General features: G+C 38.1%; 1 pseudogene; it reads right to left on the reverse strand.

Annotated features, from left to right (window-relative positions):
- Positions 1–1,106: 1,106 nt before the first annotated feature.
- Positions 1,107–19,971, reverse strand: LOC126609262 (uncharacterized; annotated as a pseudogene).
- Positions 19,972–21,117: the final 1,146 nt, after the last annotated feature.

The following is a 21,117-nucleotide window of genomic DNA, read 5'->3' on the forward strand; positions in this document are numbered from 1 at the left end:
CTTTGGCCTACGTGGAGCCATGTTGGGACTCACCCATCGTGCGGAGCCAAAGGACCAAATCATGTGGCAATACGAGCATGTCCCTTGGGTTTGATACCATGTAGAGTTTTTTAGATTGACGGGCCGAAGGCCACTCCAACAACACGGATACTATCCCCACTTTAGCATCTACCCAATCCATCAGGTGTGGGGTTTTATCACAAAAGGTCTCATTGTTAGTTAGAGTGGGGTAATTCTATTTAAACTCTTATCCTTTCCCTCTAGCCAATATAGGACAAATTGGATTCCAATACGAAGTCTATCTCTTTCATCTTTTTATTTCTAAACACAACAAATAATCAAACCATTGGGGAACTATATGAAAACACGGTACACAAAGATGCATAAGAGCCGTCTATATTTTCAACTTTGAAGCTCAAATTATCAAGATTGAAGTAAATCAATTTGACCTAGAAAGAGGTGTATATGATTTTGTCATTATGTTCACAAATTCACATAAATTGGAATACAAAAGGAATCCCATTGTTCCATGAAAGCCTCAGGCATTGATGTCTTGCCAAAAAGAAGAAACAAATAAATAACATTGCACAATTTAAAGTTGAAAAAGTCATGTATCAAATAACAAGTAAACAGAACCTCTACAAACATAACTTTTGATGGTTCTCAACTTACTCACCATTTACAGCACTGAGTTTATGAATATCACTGGTAAAGTCTAAGATTCTATCAGTCGAGTCTTAATGATTCCTTGATCAGAATATCTCAGTTAAAGTATAAGGTTCATTCCAATTTGATTTTTTTGATTAATTATTGGCCAATAAAGCTTGTTTCTATCATTGTATTTCAACCTACAATTTCACAAGGTAGTAAAATTAATAAACCAAAACAAGGAAAGAGAGCATGGAAGAGAAACTTGTTATCCCTTCACACAAATGAATAGCCAATGCACAAAGATAGAGCTTTCAAATGGCCAATAAACTATGGTACAAGCTCATTATCAAAGAATGGTACAACAACATACAATCAACAACAATCTCTCGAAATAAACAACAAAAAAGGAGACATAACCCTTAAGCTTAACAATGCAACAGTGATTTCATCATGGGTCAATTGCACATGTATACACCGTTCTCATACCTGCGATTAACCTCATAAAAGTCTATATTACCCTCAAAAGCTGGCCGCAAACAAACACCGCTCTTCACTACCATCTCCTTCATTAGAATCCATAGGTATCCTTGCCCTCAACCGACCAGGAGATCTATTCAACGGAATCTCGAGGATATGCCATTTCAATTCTTTGTCAAACCTACTTAATACAGCTTTGGGTGATACCTTCAACAATGTAAAATCAAGTGGGAGTTTCAAAACAAATGTCACATCAGTTAAAGGTGCTGGCAACTCAGGGTTTGACACATATTGTATCATCAAATATAGTAAGCTCCTTGTATGCCGTTGCATAAGACAAACCCTCAAGGGCAATGGCGTCAACTTAAGCACCAAACTATACTTCAAAATGGGTAAAGGCTCATCAGAGGTTGCGGTCCTCATATGAAACAACCCATTCCCTGGAAAGAAAACTCATTTTCTTTATCACCACCAGTAATGGTTGGCAAAGTCTTTAAATAAACAACACCCAATAATCCTACTATAGCAACCAATGTCTCTCTAAACTCAGCACTGATCTCTTCAACAATGTGCATCTCAAGACCCTTCATTTCACTTTTCACAAGGGTGTCAAGAGGAGTACCTGCTACTGCACCACCGGTAGCTGCATCTACAGTTTTCGGAGCATTTGGCTTGGTCTGCAACAATTCAAGCCCGCCAAGCCCTTCTTTCTTCACAACCTTCTTTGATCCAACAAACTCAGAAGCATCCAAGCCACCGCCCTAGGCATCACTAAACCTATCAAAAGTCTCACCCGATGAAGCTTGGTTATTCCCAAACTCAATACCACCATACTGCCCTTCAAACTCTTCCACCGCAATATGGGTACTCTGGGTCGCCTCCGCCGGAGGCAATGTCATCACTTCAAGCGTCGCCAACGCCATTGTTAAGTCTATGGCAGAATGATCCTTGTTCTTATTAAACCCACTTACCAGCTCTTCAGGCTGATTAATCTTCTTGCTCGCCGCAAATAGATCATTCTCAGCTTGGCTTTCTTCCTCATTCTCCAACTTTTGATCCTCCTCCTCAATCTGTACCACCAGTGCCAAGCTTGCCGCCACCTCATCTCCAGCAGTGATCATCTCTAGCAGCAATTCAAACCCTAAATTGTTGAAAGCCACAATGCCCGCCTCATGTTCGACTGAAAGCGCATTCACCTCCCTCAAATTCTCCGCCCACAGTTCTTGTTATCGGTGTCCAACGCTGAGTGCACCATCCAGGCAATGCCATTGCCGTGCATCGACGAAAGCATCACCGCCAATCAAATATTACTGATACCTCTCAGAACAATGTTGAGAGCCATGTAGATCTCGGCGTACTTTAGACTCAGCTTTTTTGGAGTAACATCGTTGCTGCAACTGAAGGAAAAATTTTGTCCTAGCTAAGAACAAGTATGAACATTTGAATACATATGCAAGCTATTAACACTTTAAAGTAGACATGTATCCAAAAACAATTCATAAAACCCATGACTTTCAAAGCCTAGTATATGGTGAACCATAATGAACTCTTTAACAACATTAAAGAGAAGTAAAGATTTAGTGATTCTTTACCCTTGAAGCTCATCCTTGATTACACAAGGGATTCACCCAAGTGGAGGGCCTTCAAGTCACCTCCAAGCTCCTTGAATCCTCCTTGTGTTTTCCTCCCTTTAGTGCTCCTTTGATGATTTGAGGAAAAAAGGATTTGTTCTCCAAAACACCAAAAGCTTGATGTCTCTAAGTCTCTTCACCAAAGATGTATATTGTGAAGATGATATGGATGACTTAGAGAGATTTTAGATGCTAGTAAAAATCCTCTAAGTGGCCGGCCTCTAAGTAGAAAAAGAGAGAAAATGTTTCACCCAATTTCTATTAGAAAAAACCCTTGTGAGAAACAAAGCTATAAAGATGACTTTATACTTCATCTCTTAGGTTAGCGGCAAACTTGCAATTAAGCAAAATTTCCCACTACCCTTGCTATGGCCGGCCTCCTTTTGTTATTGGGCTAAATGCCCATATTTGTTTTAGTTGTCATACAACTTAAACATAATGGGCCTAGTGGACCAAAACAATTTTGGACCCCGAAGCCCAAACTAACTTAAAAGCCCAATACGAACCTTTCGTATAATTAATTAACTAATTAATTAACTTTGACCATTCTTCAATTAAACCATTTAATTGCTTATCCATTTCATATAATTTCTTCACTAACATCCTTATGTGGTGTGCGATCCATTAGGTTCCAATTAGCGAGGCAGTGGGCGATGTTACTCTTAACGATCGATTGTGAATTGAAACCACATTTCAATTCTCCCTTAAGATTAGTGTTTGCTAATCTTCAGGGCTTCCACAAACCATGAGTGACACCTAGCAGCATATCATGGTTACCCAAGCTAAGTAGAATTGGTTGGAGAACCTATCCAGTTACAACTACAATGCAATACGGTCCTTCTCTAATACAATACTCATAATCACATTGTTTAAGTGATAGTTTGTTTCATGTCTACTATCAAATGTGATACTTTCCTATATGATTCCTTTGAATATGATTTGGAACAAACTTCCTAGGTCATATTCATATGCTTTGGCCAAAGACTTTAGAATCATATCTTAGAGTATTCTCCTTCCACCATGGAAGGTTAGAGATCCCTTGTTGTGCATTCATATGCCTACATGACTAGATAGCTTGACCCCAACAATGCCGTGGACAATCCGAAGGAATGCCGTTGACATTATCAAAGATCAAGGACCTAACCATTAGACATCTATGATGCCTCAGGTCAAAGGACTACTTTGCATATTGCAACTTTAGAGTTCATACATGACATGTATGTTCGAACTCTCTTTTGATCGTCGTTCAGTGTACTCGATTACCTTTTTCGAGCACCTATGTGTTTGTCTTAGTGTCCAACACCAAATGACTTGAGACTAGTTCATACTCACGTTTGAGTCAACATAACACATACTAACCTTAGCGGATTGTCAATGCCCAATTGGCAATCCTATGGCTAGGAACGTTTTAGGAATGAACATAAGAGAATGGTCTCGATAATCTAACTCACTTAGACCACTTGTCTCTTAGATCAAATACATCCCTTGGATTCCCTTATTGCTTAAACACATGATACAATAAATAGTGATTAACAATAAGCTTTGCCCTTTGATAGGAGCATATTTATGCGCCTTAGTTAGCTAGTTCTTATGCATTTCCATGGTGTTTTCTTAGTTAAAGTAGTCTTTTAAGCTAGTTTTATGTGTTTTCAGGTTTTAAGGCCAAATGATGCAAGAAGATGCTTTTTGGAGCTTTTTGGAGCAAAATTGGGCTTGGAATGATTATCACATAATTGGAGCCAAGGTTTGGACGAATTTGAAGACTTGAAGATGATGATTCCTACTTGAACAAGGTTTCCTAGTTGAAGTAGGAAAGTGCTTACATGAAGGAGGATTCCTAATTGACGAAGGATTCCTAATCAACGAAGGATTCCTAATTGAAGATGGATTCCTAATCACATGAGGATTCCTAATTGAAGATGGATTCCTAATCACATGAGGATTCCTAGAAGAACAAGCATTCCTCCTCCAACAAGGATTCCTACTTGAAGTAGGAAAGTTAAGCCAAGGTTTCCTACTTTGGTTTGATTTTTCCTAATTGTCCCTAAAAGTTCCAGCAATTATGAAGACTTTCTAAGCATTCTAGGACACAAAACAAAAGCCTAGAACCCTTTTGAACCCTTGCCGCACCCCCCTTTGCATTTCCTCTTCCTTATTTCCTGTTTTTATGCTTTAAAACACCTTCCTTTTGTGTTTTAAACCCTAGCCGAATTTCCCTTGCTCTTTCCTTTAATTTTCTGATTTATTTCCTAATTCTAGAATCCTTAGACTTAATTTCTGATTTCCTAATCAACCTAGGGTTTTAATTTCTGTTTTCCTTTAAATAAACCTCCTTGTTGCAGCCACAAAACATTCCACACACATCCATACAACTCCATTCACGCCAGAACCCTTTCCCCAACCTTTGCCGTGCCCATCCTCCACCCAAATCCATATTTTCTGAACCCAAACCCCCCTAGCCGTGCCATACACCCATCTTAGACACTTTTCTACCATTCTACCTCATCCAAAACCATCCCAAACCATCTCCATACCTTATGCCGTAGCAAGAAGGAAGAAGGAGTGCTCTTGAATGTGCTTGCTAGTCTATTGCAGATTGCTGGAACTTTTAGGTGTAATCTTTCTTATGTTTTCAATGTTTCAATTCAATAAACTTTGTGTTCTGAGTATGAGGAACTAAACCCCCATAGTTGGGGGGTGATTCGAAACCATGTACATGCTTGCAATATGATTTGATTACATTCAGTTGTTATTTCATAAGTTGTGGATTCAATTCGTTCATCTACTTGATTGATAACTTATTTGTGTATGTTGATTGAGAGTGCACGCTTAGTTTTCATGCATGAATATGATGCTAGATTATGAGGGAGTTTCACCTAATAGTTACAATCTTATAATCATAAGTAGTGAAGGTCGCTTGAAAACGATCGCGTTGAATGAATTCTTGGCACTAGTTTCATGCTCATCATAGTAACGAATGCCTCGTCAACACTTATAGTTCTCATTGTGCTTCATGATTCTTGATTGTATCTTTATTGTGCTCATCACGTAAGGAACCTTTGAGGAATGCTTTGAATTGTTGCATGCGCTTTCCCATCCAATTCATTAACTTAAGGAGAACTTGAAGGTTAATTTAAGCGTATCTAATTAACTTGGGGTGTTGAGTTTCATAATTTATTGGAAGAACAACTGAAAATCGCTTTGTTTGCAAGTATGTCACGACGGAGAAGAACCTCCTAACTAGCCTTTTATCCATCCTTTTCATCCAAAAACGTTTTACAATCTGTTTTGTTTTAAAGTTTCTGTTTTGTTTTAAATTTTCGTCCAAAACAAATCCCCCTTTATTTTGAAGTCTTAGATTAGTTAGAAAGTGTTTTGATTTGTGTTTCTAAGTGTTTTGATCCAAGTTTTCATCCAAATTCGTCCAAGTTCTTGTTAGTTTCTCAAAACTGCCCAGAAAGTGGTTTTTAGGCAGTTTTGAGTCATTAGGTTGCTGTTTTGAGTTTCATGTTTGTTTAAGTGTTTTAACTTTTAATTTTACATTCTTTGAGTCTAGTTTAGTGTTTTAAATTTTGTTTTTACATTATTGAGTTAGTTTTCAAGAGTTTAGCAATCCCTCCTAATCCCTGGTTTAGAACGATCCCTACTTACATCTTTACTACAATTTGACAAAAGAGGGTTTAATTTGTGTGCTTAATATATTTCGCATCACCCTTCATTAAACATATAAAAGTTTAATACAATAAGTATTCCAAAAGCTATTACATCAAATGAATGGCTTTGTGGGCATACTTCCAACAATCTCCCACTTGCACTCAAAGCCATCTTCCCATGTATCTAATACCCATCTTATCCATATGACGATCAAGCTGGATTTGAGACATTGGCTTTGTCAATGGATCTGCTACGTTATCGGCTGAGGCAACTTTGAGGATGTTGACTTTCCCCTCGGCAGCATATCTTCTAATGATATTAAAGCGCCTGTCAAAATGCTTGTTCTTTTGATGTGCCCTGGGTTCCTTGGCTTGAGCTATCGCCCCACTATTATCACAGTACAAAGTTACTGGTGATGTAATGGTTGGAACCACTCCAAGTTCAGTAATGAACTTCTTCATCCAGAACGCTTCTTTGCCGGCTTCAGCTGTAACGACATATTCAGCCTCTGTCGTGGAATCAGCAATTACACTTTGCTTCTTGCTTTTCCAACTGACAGCCCCACCATTCAGAGTGAATACATATCCGGAGTTGGAACTTCTATCATCGACGTCAGATTGGAAATCTGCGTCTGTATAGCCTTCCACTCGCAACTCTGCCGCTCCTCCATATATGAGGAACATGTCCTTAGTTCTTCTTAAGTACTTAAGGACCGTCTTGACAGCTGCCCAGTGTTCTAATCCTGGGTTAGATTGATATCGACTAGTAATGCTCACAGCATATGCGATATCAGGCCTTGTGCATATCATGGCATACATGAGACTTCCTATGGCGGAAGCATAAGGAATCCTACTCATATGCCCTATCTCTTCAGGAGTCTTAGGTTCCATGGACTTAGAAAGGTGAATTCCATGTCTTACAGGAAGAAAGCCTTTCTTAGATTGTTCCATCTCGAACCTACTTAGCACCTTATCAATGTACATAGATTGGGATAATCCAATTAATTTTCTGGATCTATCACGATAGAGCTTTATCCCAAGTACATAAGATGCATCTCCTAAATCTTTCATGTGGAAGATTTTGGACAACCACACTTTTACAGAAGAAAGTATTGCAGTGTCATTCCCGAATAGTAATATGTCATCTACATATAACACTAGGAATACAACTGCATCCCCAGCGACTTTTTGATAAACACAATTGTCGTCTTCGTTTTGAGTAAAACCAAACGTTTTGATTTCAGTGTCGAAACGAATGTTCCAGCTCCTGGAGGCTTGCTTAAGTCCATAAATGGATCTTTGAAGCTTGCATACCTTAGTCTTTTCAGACTTGGACACGAAACCTTCGGGTTGAGTCATATAGAGCTCTTCCTCTAGGTAGCCGTTCAGAAAGGTCGTCTTCACGTCCATTTGCCAGATCTCATAATCATGGTACGCAGCTATAGCAAGCAAAATCCGAATGGACTTAATCATGGCTACAGGAGAGAAAGTTTCTTCATAGTCAATCCCTTCTCTTTGCCTGTAACCCTTGGCTACTAATCTAGCCTTATAAGTCTCCACGTTCCCATCAACGCCTATCTTCCTCTTGAAGACCCATTTGTTTCCAACAGGTACAATACCTTCTAGAGGGTCTACAAGAGTCCAGACCTGATTTTGAAACATGGAATCCATCTCGGATTTCATGGCCTCTTGCCATCTCTTTGAATCAATGTCGGACATTGCTTCAGTGTAGTCTCTAGGGTCCTCCTTTGTTTCATTGTCACCTAGAAGGTACAATTCATCAAAGTCATTGTCTAAGCCATACCTCTTAGGTGGCTTACTAACCCGTTCAGATCTACGTGGAACTAAGGGTACAGGAACAGGGTTGTCAATATGTCTAGTGCTTGTTTGTGGTTCATTATTAATCTCATTAATTTCCATCTGTTTGCTTATAGTTCCTTTGAGAACGAATTCGTCCTCTAGAAACTTAGCAGTTCTGGCGACAAAGACTTTCTGGTCGTCATGATGGTAGAACTCATATCCCATAGTTTCTTTAGGATATCCCACAAAATAGCATCTTACTGATCTTGCTTCAAGCTTAGTAGCTTCAAGCTTTTTGACATATGCTTCACAACCCCAAATCTTAATGTCTTTAAGACTTGGCTTTCTTCCATGCCATATCTCATAGGGCGTTTGTGAAACTGATTTGGAAGGTACTCTATTAAGCAAGTAAGCTGCTGTATATAGAGCGTATCCCCAGAATGTTACTGGTAGATCAGCAGAACTCATCATAGAACGAACCATGTTCATCAAGGTTCGATTTCTCCTTTCAGAAACTCCATTGAGTTATGGAGTTCCCGGTGGAGTCCACTGTGATATTATTCCACACTCTTTGAGATAATCTAGGAACTCGTTACTCAGATATTCACCCCCTTGATCCGATCTTAGGATCTTTATCTGTTTCCCAGTTTGCTTCTCAACTTCATTCTTGAATTCTTTGAACCTTTCAAAGGATTCTGACTTGTACTTCATAAGATACACATAGCCAAACCGAGAATGATCGTCGGTGAATGTGATATAGTAGGAGAAGCCTCCTCTCGATGTGGTAGACATAGGTCCACATACGTCAGTGTGGATTAACCCTAGAATTTCAGTGGCACGCTCTCCTTTTCCAGTAAATGGAGATTTGGTCATCTTCCCTTTCAAGCAACATTCACAAGTACCCATCCGGTCATTACCTAATGGGTGGATGTATCCGTCTTTCGACATCTTGTGAATCTTTTCAAGGTTCACATGTCCAAGTTTAAGATGCCACATCTTTTCTTGGTTAACTTCTTCTCTAGCCCTTTTGGGTTTTGAGGTATTCCTGCTTGCAATACAGTGCATCCCACTATTCGTCTCTAGGTGAAAAAGTCCCTCTATCATATTACCATGAGAGATAATACGACCGTTCAAGTATAAAGTGCAACTCATTTTGTCAAACAATACTGAGTGCCCATCTCGTAAAAGCTTAGAGATGGAAATCAAATTCTTTATACATGAAGGAAAATATAAACAATTTTTAAGTTCCAGGACTTCCCCAGAGGGTAGGTTAAGCATGTAGGTGCCTGTTGCTTTTGCAGAGATTTTAGTGCCGTTCCCAACTCGCACAACCATCTCCCCATTGCTCAGTGGCTTGCTCCCCACTAGTCCCTGCATCGTATTACAGATATGTTGACTAGCGCCTGAATCAAATATCCAGGAACTGGAGCTCACTGTAAAAGAATTCTCTATGACAGAAATAGTCTCTTCAAAAGTTCGTGTCATAAGGCTCGCAATGCGCACCCTGTATTTCTTCTTCCAACGTTCATCCTTTCCACAATGAAAGCATGTTCCTTTGGATTTCTTTGCCTTCTTCTTATGCAACCTTTTCCTTATCATTGCATTCTCACTCCCACTGTCCCTTTTGAAACCTTTTTCAAATTTACAGCACATGTCAATCATCTCTTTCAAAGAATGATCGAATCTATTCACTTTATAGTTTACAATAAACTTAGTGAAATCATCCGAGAGAGATGCAAGGAAAAAATCTTGGGCCATTTTCCCATCGATGGAAGTTCCTAAACTTTTAAGATCTTTAAATATCTTTTCCATCTTTTGTCCATGTTTATGGACCGGTGTCCCCATTGCCATCTTGGCATTCATTAGACTACAAACATTTGAGAATCGTACATTACTAGTCTCAATGTCATGCATCTTATGCAAACTTTCAACCATGGCACAAGAAATGTCCATGTGCTTATGTAGCTTCATAAGCTCCTCACTAAGTGAACTGAGGATTAAGCATTTGGCTTGTAAGTCATCCTCATAGTGTCTAACATAATTTTGACACTCCTCCTTTGAAGCTAATTTCGTAGGAGGTACATGAGGAGGGGATTGCTTAAGCACATACAATATGTCTTTCACCTTTGAGACATTCTCAATGTGGCGATACCAAGCAAGGAAACGTTGGCCCTTAAGGCCCCTTTTGTCAAGTATAATGGTGGGTATAATTTTAGGCATGTCGTTCACTACATAACATAACAGAAATCGTATTAGATTGTTTGTTTAAAACTATTTGATTGGGTCTTTGAATCAAATAGTACCACCCACTATTTTTGGCAAATTCCACATCCCTCAATAGAATTCGAGAGTTATATTGAACTCTTAGCGGGTTATGGGAGACTCATCATTACCAAGCCCACCTCACGATGATACGATGTTGGCTAGCAAAAATAATGATGAGAGAATAACGCATTATTCATTTACAACTTTTGTAATTACCCATCCGTTTGGCCTCTAGAGAATGTTGCCTCACGATGATACGATGTCGGCTTCATTGCACTTAGTTAAGTTATTCCCACCATGCTTAGTTTGTATAGGGGTTCAAGAATAGCCTCACGATGATGCGATGTCGGCTATCCTCGTTGCCTACACTCACCTCATCATATGTATATGGATTCCTCCTGGATGTAAGCACATGCTTTGTACTTCCCCATGATAGGGTGAAGCCGGTGCATGAGTCACAAACGCTTGGAACCCACCACGGTGGAAGGCCTACGAAGAGATGTTCAAAACATCTCTCGCTTATCAACTTAATATTTGTTTTGAGGGAGTAGTTTTGGGCTACATCAAAACATTTTAATCACATTAAAAGAACTTGGGCCTATCACAACTATTGGTCCAAGTTAATATGAATTAGTAGCATATAATACTCCCACTGTTTCGTTGAAACAAGCGAGACTATATGGAACTACTAACGAATGCATTGCATCCTCATATGGACTATATAGTCATATTAGGTTTTAGGATGATTATGAACCGTTTGATTTGATCCAACACGAGCCTTGTGTTGGACCTTGGGTTTAAGGTAGATAGTTGTTGATTTTAGTTACGCGTTTAATCTAATTAAACCGTTATTTCCTATTGGGTGTTGGACCCAACTATTCCATTTTGCATACATATAAACAAAAAAGGAATACATGAAATAATAATAAGGGCTTATGCCCTTTTACAACATAAATCAAATGATGGACTTATGTCCATTTACAACAAATTGAATTAATCAAATTACATTCAAATCTACATTACCAAACCCAAACATTCATAATGTAAAGCGGCCAATCACATAGCTCAATTATCGTGGCCTTTGGTTCATAATCACCCTTTTCTTAATCAATCACATTAACTAAGAAAACAACTTTAAACAATTGGTTTTTGGATCCATAGAATTGATTTAAATGGAACTAAATGAAATGAAAATCCAATTCTCATTAAAGAGACAAAACAATTTTGTTCTCATTTTATTTGGGCCAAAAGGAAACTATGACCACAACAATTGGGCCATAATGCAAATACAAAAACTTTTGGGGTCACTTTGAAAAACACAAAAGTCCACAACTTCATGTAATTTCAACTAGAACCCAAAATTTTATTAATGTAAAAACATCATTAAAGGATCAAAACAATTTGTCCTTTAGCGTTTTAGGGCCTTAACGTAAAAACGTAAACTTTTGGGCCAAAATGCAAAAACACAAAATTTTCACAACTTTATGTAATTGCACAAAAGGCCCCAAAAGTACCCCACTTGTTGGGGTGGCCGGCCATGGAGGGTGTGAACAAGTGTGAAAGGGTTTTAGTGCATGCATGTGAAATATGCAAGTGGATTTTGGTGGGTGAGGTGAAATTGATGATTTGTAAGAAAATGTTTTGTAAAACATTAATTAGTTTAGACAAACATTAAAGCCAATTTTAATGCTTCACCAATATCTATCACCCATCAAAATTAAACCAAAACTTTATGAAGAAACATAAAACTTTTGAATCAAAACTTCAAACCTTTTTGTTCTTGGCAAGAACTTCAAGAACATTTGAAGAACACCATGAAAACTCATAATAGCTCCATGGATGTTTTCATTCACCAAAACTCAATTTTTCACCTCTCAAAAGAGGGCTAATATCCTAGGGTACTTAGGGGTTCCAAAAGTCACCTTAAAACCATTTTAACAAGACAAACATGAACCCAAAAAATCACCCTAAGGATTTGGCCGAATTTCCCAAAACACATGGCACCAAATTTTAGTTCCAATATTCATGCTTGAATGAAATACATCTACAACATTTGAGATGCCAAATTTTCTAGCAAAATTTATATATTCAAAAGCAAGAACAAAGCTTGTAACATTTACAACATTTAAATCACATATTATGAAAATCACAAAACCCAAAAGGATTCACCATAAACTAGGCCTAGGCTCTGATACCACTTGAAGGAAAAATTTTGTCCTAGCTAAGAACAAGTATGAACATTTGAATACATATGCAAGCTATTAACACTTTAAAGTAGACATGCATCCAAAAACAATTCATAAAACCCATGACTTTCAAAGACTAATATGGTGAACCATAATGAACTCTTTAACAACATTAAAGAGAAGTAAAGATTTAGTGATTCTTTACCCTTGAAGCTCATCCTTGATTACACAAGGGATTCACCCAAGTGGAGGGCCTTCAAGTCACCTCCAAGCTCCTTGAATCCTCCTTGTGTTTTCCTCCCTTTAGTGCTCCTTTGATGATTTGAGGAAAAAAGGATTTGTTCTCCAAAACACCAAAAGCTTGATGTCTCTAAGTCTCTTCACCAAAGATTTATATTGTGAAGATGATATGGATGACTTAGAGAGATTTTAGATGCTAGTAAAAATCCTCTAAGTGGCCGGCCTCTAAGTAGAAAAAGAGAGAAAATGTTTCACCCAATTTCTATTAGAAAAAACCCTTGTGAGAAACAAAGCTATAAAGATGACTTTATACTTCATCTCTTAGGTTAGCGGCAAACTTGCAATTAAGCAAAATTTCCCACTACCCTTGCTATGGCCGGCCTCCTTTTGTTATTGGGCTAAATGCCCATATTTGTTTTAGTTGTCATACAACTTAAACATAATGGGCCTAGTGGACCAAAACAATTTTGGACCCCGAAGCCCAAACTAACTTAAAAGCCCAATACGAACCTTTCGTATAATTAATTAACTAATTAATTAACTTTGACCATTCTTCAATTAAACCATTTAATTGCTTATCCATTTCATATAATTTCTTCACTAACATCCTTATGTGGTGTGCGATCCATTAGGTTCCAATTAGCGAGGCAGTGGGCGATGTTACTCTTAACAATCGATTGTGAATTGAAACCACATTTCAATTCTCCCTTAAGATTAGTGTTTGCTAATCTTCAGGGCTTCCACAAACCATGAGTGACACCTAGCAGCATATCATGGTTACCCAAGCTAAGTAGAATTGGTTGGAGAACCTATCCAGTTACAACTACAATGCAATACGGTCCTTCTCTAATACAATACTCATAATCACATTGTTTAAGTGATAGTTTGTTTCATGTCTACTATCAAATGTGATACTTTCCTATATGATTCCTTTGAATATGATTTGGAACAAACTTCCTAGGTCATATTCATATGCTTTGGCCAAAGACTTTAGAATCATATCTTAGAGTATTCTCCTTCCACCATGGAAGGTTAGAGATCCCTTGTTGTGCATTCATATGCCTACATGACTAGATAGCTTGACCCCAACAATGCCGTGGACAATCCGAAGGAATGCCGTTGACATGATCAAAGATCAAGGACTTAACCATTAGACATCTATGATGCCTCAGGTCAAAGGACTACTTTGCATATTGCAACTTTAGAGTTCATACATGACATGTATGTTCGAACTCTCTTTTGATCGTCGTTCAGTGTACTCGATTACCTTTTTCGAGCACCTATGTGTTTGTCTTAGTGTCCAACACCAAATGACTTGAGACTAGTTCATACTCACGTTTGAGTCAACATAACACATACTAACCTTAGCGGATTGTCAATGCCCAATTGGCAATCCTATGGCTAGGAACGTTTTAGGAATGAACATAAGAGAATGGTCTTGATCATCTAACTCACTTAGATCACTTGTCTCTTAGATCAAATACATCCCTTGGATTCCCTTATTGCTTAAACACATGATACAATAAATAGTGATTAACAATAAGCTTTGCCCTTCATTAAACATATAAAAGTTTAATACAATAAGTATTCCAAAAGCTATTACATCAAATGAGTGGCTTTGTGGGCATACTTCCAACAGCGACAAGTAGTGACGATGACACTGACGGCCTGGTTGACGATGTGGATGCACTCAAAAATGTTGATCAAGTTGTCGTGATCGACGATGGTGACGTCGAGGACGTAGATAGACTTGACTAGACGGTAGACGACCCAATATATACCGAGATTCAACCCCCACGACGAGTGATGCGAAAATTAACTTAACACACAAATTTAACCCTCTTTTGACAATTGTAGTACAAGTATAAGTAGGGATCGTTCTAGACCGAGGATTAGGAGGGCTTGCTAATAACCTCTAAACTAACTCAAAAACATAAAACTAAACTTAAAAACACTTAACAATACTTACAAAACTCAAAGCAAACTTACAATACTCAAAACAGCTTAAAACAATCAAATAAACTTAAACTAGACACTAGGAATGACTTTGGACGAAAATTGACTATTACTTGAATCAAAACACTTAAAAACACAAACTAAAACAGATTTGAAACACTTTGAAACAAGAAACTAAAAGGGGGGGTTTTGATTTGGATGAAGTTGAAACAAACAAACAAGTATGAAAAACTAGACAGATTGTAAAACAAATTTGAGAAATAAGATGATGGATGGGATAGTAGAGGCTTTTTCTCCACACATGATATGTATGCAAACAACTCAATTTCCAGTTACTACTTCATTGAATTATGAACGACAATGCTCCAAATTAACCGTGACATCACTAGTTAACTCTCAGATTTTCCTTGTTTTATTGGATTGGATGACATCATTTGACAACCCAAAACATTCTTCTAAAGTTCCCTACATGACATCATAATAGAGATACAATCAAAGATCATTACGTTTAATGAAAATCATAAGCATTGACAAAGCACTTGCAACTAGACATCATGTCACTCATGCTAGGAATTGAACTTAACACGATCGTTTATAAGCGACCTTCACTACATGTGAATATAAGTTTGTAACGATTATGTGAAACTTCCTTATATTCTAGCAACGGATTTATGCATGTCAATTAAGTGTCGACCCTTAATTAACAAATACAAATAAGTTATCAATCAAATAGTTAAGCCAATTGCATTCACGATTCAAGAGTTCATAACTGGAATTTATCAAATTATATTGCACACATAATCATGGTTTTGAAATCACCCCTAGCCAAGAGAGGTTTATGAAGGATGATTTTGTGAAAACATGTTCATTTGAATAACATCTATAGCATACATTTAACAATTAAAAGGCGGAATCATGCTTGCATGCATTCAAAAACAAAACATTACCCATGAAATTCAAAGCCTAGTAGATTGGTGAACCAAGACTCAACTCAAATCAAAGTGAGTTGAGAAATTTATACCTTTGTAGATTCCTTTTTGCATAAGCAAAGGCTAATCACCCAAAGAGAGGGCCTTCATTCCTTGCTTCTTAGATCCATGGATTTGGATGGAAGAATATGGTTCTCCAAGTTCCCAAAATTGAGAACCTCTAAGTGTCTACACCAAGGTTAGATTGGAGAAGAAATGAGTGACCTTGGAGGAGTGGGATTGCTAGCTAATCCTTCCAAGGGGGGCAGCCTCTTTAGAGAGAAAGGAGAGCTTTGTGTTCTCTCCAATTTCCTAAAAGAAACCCTTTATGAATTTTAGGCTATAAAGTTCTTTATGTAGTCACTTCTTTAAATGACCTAAAGAACAAAAAAAAAACCCTAATTCAACACACATGGCCGGCCACATAAGGGATTTGGGCTTTTGGGCCTTTGTGAATCTTTATTCATTAAATTGTCATACAACTTAAGTCAATGGGCTTGACGTTCGAAGCCCATTGGGCCTTAAGGTCCAAAACTATCCCGAGGTCTTTAACGAACTTATTCGTTTCATTAATTAACATATTAATTAATCCTTGCCATAAATAATTAAACCATTTAATTATTCTTACTCATCTCCGTTGTTTCTTCAATCTCTACCTTACACGGTGTACGATCCAGTATGTTCCTTTTAGCGAGGCAGTGGGCGATTAAAACTCTTTCAAATCGATTGTGAATTGAAACTTACTTTCAATTCTCCCTTTAGTGTTTATACACGTTTAGGGCTTCCACAAACCAAGAGTGACACCTAGCAGCATATCATGGTTACCCAAGCTAATCAGAAGAGGTAGAGAACCTATTCAGTTTAGGATTACAAATGCAATACGGTCTTTCTCTAATACAATACTCTTGACCACATTGTTTGGTTTGATAGTTTATTCATGTCTACTATCCAATGTAATTCGTGTGCTTATATGATTACCTTGAATGTGATTTGGAACGACTTTCCTAAATCGCATTCATATTATGGCCAGAGATTCTTAATCATATCATAGAGTATTCTCCCTCAAACGGTTTGAAGGTTAGAGATCCCTTGTTGCGCATTCACTTGCCTCCATAGCTAAGTGGCTTAACCCCAACTATGTCGTGGACACCCTCCTGATGGAGTGACTTTGACATAATCAAAGATCAAGGACTTCACCACAAGACAACTATGATGCCTCAGGTCAAAGGACTACTTTGCATTATCCCAACCATGAGTTCTCATGTGACATGAATACGAGAACTCTTCGTTGATCGTGTTCAGTGAACTCATTCTTTATTGAGCACCTACGTACTTGTCTTGATGTCACACACACCAATGACTCGAGACTAGTCACTCTCCCTGAGAGAAGACACAGCACGTACTGATCTTAACGGACTGTCAATGCCCAATTGGCAATCCTATGATCAGGAACGTTTAGGATGTGTCTACGAAAGAATGGTCTCATGAATCTAACTTCTTTAGATTGCATTCTCCCAATCACATATTCCTTGGACTTATCGTTTAAGCATATAACATTTATATGAGACGGCTCAAACAATAATCTTTGCCCTTGATATTAAACTAGATTAGTTTAACATGTGAAATGTCCGTAAAGTATCATCATATGATTGGTTTTAGGGCACATTTCCAACAGTTTAGCCACTCATATTTACAACAAAACGAAAGGAAATGAATTTAAACATTAGAAACAAAAGAAAGAAAACACCTAAAAGCTCCAATGATCCAAGTTGGACAGCAAGCACGTCCAAGCACTTTCCTTCACTTCCTTTGCTACGGCACAAGGTGTTGGTGAGTGTTTAAAGGTTTGCTTGTATGGAGGAATGGATGTGAAGATGAATTGATGTGTTTGGATGAAGGTTGTGTTGAAATGGGAGTGAATGATCTAACAAAGTATGAATCCATTTATGTTACACACACTTCCTTTTATAGAGGAAGTGCATGGCAATGGAGGGGAAGATGGAGTGGTGTAGCAATTGAGTGCAATGATTCAATGTAATGATGCATGAAATTTGAAATGGTGGAAGGAACAAGGAATGGTGTAGCAATTAAGTGCAATGATTCAATGTAATGATGCATGAATCTGAAATGATGGAGGGAACAAGGAATGGTGTAGCAATTGAGTGCAATAATTCAATGTAATGATGCAATTGAGTGCAATGATTCAATGTAATGATGTATGAATATGAAATGATGGAGGGAACAAGGAATGATGTAGCAATTGAGTGCAATAATTCAATGTAATGATGCATGAAATCTGAAATGATGGAGGGAACAAGGAATGGTGTAGCAATTGAGTGCAATGATTCAATGTAATGATGCATGAAATCTGAAATAATGAAGGGGATAAGGGAGATTATGCATGGCATGGGTGAAAATGTGAGTAAGTGGTGAATCAATGAGTGCAAGGAGGTGAAAGGATATTGTGCACATGGTAGACAAAGGAAAGGAAGTGGAATGATGCAACAAATGAGTCAATGAAGGGAACATGAATGATGATGCACGGCATAGGAATCCAAATGGAGTGCAATGGTGGTGCACGGCAATAATGGAAAGGTGAATTGTGGAGTGACACCCCTTTGTGGTTGAACTCTTTGTCCTTTTTACATTAATTCTTCTTTCTCTTTAACACATTCCTAGCCTCTTTAGTCTTCAATTTCGTCCATCCACCTTGTTCCATGCATGTGCTATTCATTCCAAGCCCAAAACTGCTCCAAAATGCACCAAAATGCATCTTATTGCTTCATAAGGCCTATAGACCTACAAACACACGAAAATAGCTTAAAATACATAATTAACTAAGAAATAACAACATAAATGCATGAGAACAAATTAACTCAGTCGCATAAATATGCTTCTATCAATGAGCTGGCCACTTGAGGCGACAAGTGGGCTGTCACTAAGGGAGGTGATAGGGTCAGCGGTGGCATCGGAGGAAGAGTCGGCGTGGATGTAAGAATTATCTTTGGTGGTGTGGGGATGTTGTTGCTTGGCGGCGGCGAAAACTAGGAGGGTTTGGCGGAAGGATGAGAAGGTGACGAGGGCCTGGGCAGGCAAAAACCATTCTTAGGTTTGAAGGAGGATGTCAAATCCATTGGCAGGTTGGAGAGAAAGAGAGAGATAAACAGGACATGGTGGGATCGGATCAAGGTTAGATCTGATTCAGGGTTTCGGTTTACAACGGTTTATGCTGATGTGAAGTTGTGAGAGATGTTGACACGGCGAGACTCTGATTTGGAAAGCTCAGCTGATGCGTAAGAACGCGGTTATAGGCCGGAAATGAATTTAACAGGCCACCCTTATGTAGATACAAATGGCAAGGCTTTCTCAATTGCACTCTACTGGCCATTTAACTCAAGCATTGATTCAATTTCATGCATTATTTCAATTAATTTTTGTAATATCTCTAAATTAAGAATGTTGTATAAATTTAAAGAGAGAATGAGAGAGGGAAAAAATTACGTTAAGGTCAAGTGAGTATACTTCATGATACCCCCTTAAGTTCGACAAAACTCCCCCCCTGAGAATAGCAAGCATTGCAAATGAGATAGTTACGCATATCAATTCCTAGAACAAGCTTTTGAAAGGTTGATTTCAACGACGACTTCGTGAAGAGGTCGGCAAGGTTTATTGGGATCGAATTTGCTTGATTTCAACCTTTTGATGCTAGGTAGACACAATAGCTTGGTGTTGAGTTTGTTGATGTATCATTTCTTGATTTGTCGGATACATGTGGCGTAGTCCTCATGGATGGTAGTTGGGACTCAACGATGGAAGAAGAACCACAAGTGTTGCGAATATGCTAAACAACAGTTTTGACGTGCAAGTTTGGCTTCATGCATGGTGGTGATTTCACATGGTTTGAATATGTTGCAACTAAGATATTACGATGTTTCTAACGATAAAGACATAATCCGTCTGGGAACATACCTTTCCCTGGTTAGATAAGTAACCAGCGTTAGCAAACAACAAGGAAAACATCATTTTGAAGACCAAAGGTGTAATCTATTCTGATATGCATCAGAATAGAATAAGCCAAAACCCATGCTAAGGAAAATGTCTTTTATTACCAATTCAGTGGTGGAATGTAGACGCAGTGTTGCATCTTACCAAAAAATTATGAGTGAAAGAGATGTCCGATCTAGTTCACTGAGCTAAGTACAATAAACACCAATCGCATTTAGATATGGAACTTCAAGCTCCATAACCTCTTTAGGAATCTCATTTTGCATCTAGCATATGGACGACCATGGGTATACTCAAGGATAACACCTTCTGGGTGTAGTTAGACTAGTAGACTAAAATATTGTCTGAACTATGCTCAAACTTTAGGCTGAGAATGAAACGAGTTTTTCCAAGATCTTTCATCTTAAATTCTGACTTCAGATGCGTAGCAGTTTCTCAATCTCTTCAGGAGTCTAATTGAGATTCATGTCATTGATATAGACCACAACTCTAGCAAATTAGGAGTATGACTTCAACATACAAGGACATACTTTATTCACATATTCTAAGCTGATCAAATAGTCACTTAGATAGGTGTACCAAATCCACTTGGATTGTTTCAATTTGTAAAGTGAACATCTCAATCGAATCGAAAGGTTGTTCTATGGTCTAGAACTATTTAAATAGACCATGTAGGTTCTTCCAGAACTTTCATGTAGATGTACATTTCATGATCCCCATAGAGACATGTTGTAACCACTTTCAAAAGCTGCATTGTCAGTTCTTCAAAAACTACCAAACTCACAAGGTAGCTAAACGTTATGACCTTCGTTATGGAGGAATACATCACGTCATAATCAATCATAGGGTGTTTGAGAGAAGCCTTGCACCAAAAAGGCATGCTTTGCACTATTTCATTCATCTCATTATTCTTTTCTACTTACACGACAAGGTTTCATTGAGTGGTGTAGGAGGTTCAAACACTCTTTGGTAAGGAATCTAATTCGACCAGGATTGTTTCTTTCAAGTTGTTCAATCAGTTCTACATTAACTACATCAACGGATCATGTTTTCATATTGTTGCTTTTCACTATTTCAAATAGCTACCATATTCTTGAATATCATTGATGACAATTATCATTTCAATTTTATAACTAATCTATGCATGCATAATGGAAAACTTCAAGTCTCGGGATAATCCAAATTAATTTCATGAGGTGGAATGGTTGAGACAACAATCGAGAAGGGATTCGTTTTATGCCATGTTTCTCTACTTCCAAAGAGTTGAATCATTCTAACTGAGTAA

Source organism: Malus sylvestris, chromosome 16, assembly GCF_916048215.2.
Source record: "Malus sylvestris chromosome 16, drMalSylv7.2, whole genome shotgun sequence".
Classification (NCBI taxonomy): domain Eukaryota; kingdom Viridiplantae; phylum Streptophyta; class Magnoliopsida; order Rosales; family Rosaceae; genus Malus; species Malus sylvestris.